The following is a 3,042-nucleotide window of genomic DNA, read 5'->3' as shown; positions in this document are numbered from 1 at the left end:
GAACTGGAATAGAGCCAGCTTGGCTGACTAGTTGATTAAGATTGAGAGTATTGATAAACCTTAGTGAAAATGACTTATTTTATAATACAGATCAAGCCAACAATATTTTTGACTCTCATGTGCCCTGGTGACTCTGATACAGAAATACTGAGTTTATGGACATTTTCTAAAACTGTCTATGCCAATAGCACCCAATTTGTTTGCTAAGATCCATCAGGAAGCTGACTGGAAGTGATTGGTGAGTGCAAATGCACAAAAATATTATCTGTAGAGTAAATGAATAAAAACTTATGTATATCTATCTACCTAGTTACATACCTGGCATATCTATATGCACACACATGTGTATGTATATATTTTTGTATACACATGTAGATTACTTTCTGGTCATTCCATAGTTCCTTAAACATTTTAGATGCTACAATTGCAAATATTCTCCTATGGAAGAAACATGACATTTTGTATAAAAGTGGTCTTTATTTTGTTTTCAACTTTTAAATTATGGAGTACATGTGTAGGAGGTACTGTTTTATTACATAGATTAATGTATTCCATGGTTGTTTGCTGCACAAATCAACCCATCACCCAGGTATTAAGCCCAGCTTCTATTAGGTATTCTTCCTGATACTGTCCCTCCCTTCACCCTCCAAGAGGCCTCAGTGTGTGTTATTCCCCCACCAGTGTCCATGTGCTCTCATCATTCAGGTCCCACTTATAAGGGAGAACATGCGGTATTTGGTTTTCTCTTCTTGTATTAGTTTGCTGAGGATAGGACTTCCACCTCCATTCATGTCCCTACAAAGAATGCGATTTCATTCTTTTTTATAGCATAGTATTCCATGGTGTGTATGTACCACATTATCTTTATCCAGTCTATCATTGACAATTGATGGGCATTTGGGTTTATTCTGTGTCTTTGCTATTGTAAATAGTGCTGCAGTGAATATACATGTGCATGTACCTTTATAATAGAATGTTTTATGTTCCATTTGTTATATACTCAGTAATGAGATTGCTGGGTCAAATGGTGTTTCTTCTTCTAGATCTTTGAGGAATCACTACACTGTCTTCTACGATGGTTTAACTAATTTACACTCCCACCAACAGTGTAAAAGCATTCCTTTTTCTCTGCAATCTCACAAGCATCTGTTTTTTCTTGACTATAAAAAGTGGTCTATATTCAAAAAGATCTAGGAATTAATACTGTAGGCTAGAGAGTGAGCTTTTGCTTCTATGGATTTATACTCAGTTAAATAAAAGAATTGGTTTGAAAGCTAATTATGCAAGGAGTTACATCTTTTCTATTCTTTTATAAAATTCTCAGTTGCTAGAATTAATCTTGAAAGTTTTTTGTGTAAGGAAAAGTGATAAAAGAGAAAAGGAATGAAACTTTAAGCATCTCTTACATGACTGCCAGATCAATCTAATTAGAAGTTTATCTCAGCAGCTTATTAACCTGTGCTAGTTGTCAAATGTGGACATTCAGGCAATCAGACCACCCCGGGCTGCCTGTTTCTCATTTCTTATGTCTGTTGTTTAGTTTCAGATGCAGCTTCCATGTTCAACTCAGTATTTACCTCACCCTCTTCCTCAAGTTCCCTTTGATGATTTCAAAGTAAGGGAGCATTCAGACTTGTGTTCATTGTAAGGCAGAACTTAAGTTATCAATCTGTTTAATTTATTAAATAGCTGTATGACCTCACAAACTTTCTAAACATTTTTAACAAGCAGGTTAATCTAATAAAAATGTACACAGTGTTTGCTCTTGAAACTAGAACTCTGGGAATTTGGTTCCAGGATCTGTACTCTGAAGTTATCTTATACGTTTCATGGACACTGCATTATCTCATAGAGATTTTGTGATCATCAAAAACATTTCTGTATCTCAAAATGTTTTGAAGCTTTTACATTGGTATTAGCTATAATGATGATATTGCTATCAGTAAAGTTCCTAATGATTTTTGTGATTTAATTATTTTTGTACTAATCACGCTGAATTCTGTATTTCCTATTCAGTAGATATTAGTTATGAGACATCTCTATCTTTCATCAGACCTCTCCAGTTTCCTGTTTCAGTTGCAATACACCTATGCCTTACTTTCATATATGGCCTATTTTTAAAAATTTCCTGTTCAAGAGAACAAATACAAAAATCCTGAAGGACTGAACTGATGCTATGGCTCCCTGCTTGCAGTGAATAAGATCTCTTGATCCGTGACCTGATGAAAGTGCTATTTGTTCCTTCTCTTTGATCTCTCTAAACTCGCATTAGTTTGGATACCTTGATTTGAAGACTCCTGATAGTAATTATTTGTGTCATTTAGACTTCTTTGTGTAATTTATCTTTCTTCTGCTAATTAGTAGAATATTGATATCCAAAATGATGAAATGTTTCTCTAGAGCTCCCTTATATACTGGATGGCTCCCACTACTCTCAGATCCTTAGGAGAAAACATAGCTCCTCAAATGATGCTATGTAACCAAGAGAACATCACAGACTGGACAGTGGTTGGTAATTCAGTTCCATTTATTACTAATTCTTGTACTCACTGTGCTTTACTTTTCTGGGATGCTAATTTTTATTTCGAAATTCTACATACAACAGTTGATTTAGTTATGTGCAGACACCAATTGGTTTTTCAAAATCATGGCACTCATGTCTACATTTACCTCTCATGACAAAGCAACTATAGGTGTCTGTCATGGCTCATTTAACTGTTAAAAGAGAAAAAAAGCACATAACCATTGAGTCATTGTAAGTGCCTTAAGGTCCCAACTTGGGATAAATCAGTTGTTGATGTGAAAATAAGCATGGCACTTGCATTCTGGGGTAGGGCCTTGGGAAGTCATTTGTTTTGCTACTTTTCTGGTGATGATTGTTTTGTGATACTTTTTCTTTCATTGTCAGTTTCCTTTCCAACTTCTGGCTTTATCCATTAGTTGTTAAAGCTTAGTTTTCCCTGAGAACGTCTAAATAAAAATTGTTAGGTTCCAAGTAGTTCTGTAATGAACACCGCATATTTTTTTTTTTTTTTTTTTTTT

The sequence above is a fragment of the Cebus imitator genome, unplaced genomic scaffold (assembly GCF_001604975.1).
Source record: "Cebus imitator isolate Cc_AM_T3 unplaced genomic scaffold, Cebus_imitator-1.0 Scaffold248, whole genome shotgun sequence".
Classification (NCBI taxonomy): Eukaryota; Metazoa; Chordata; class Mammalia; order Primates; family Cebidae; genus Cebus; species Cebus imitator.
The sequence above is the reverse complement of the archived record's forward strand: the minus strand, read 5'-3'. Positions refer to the sequence as shown.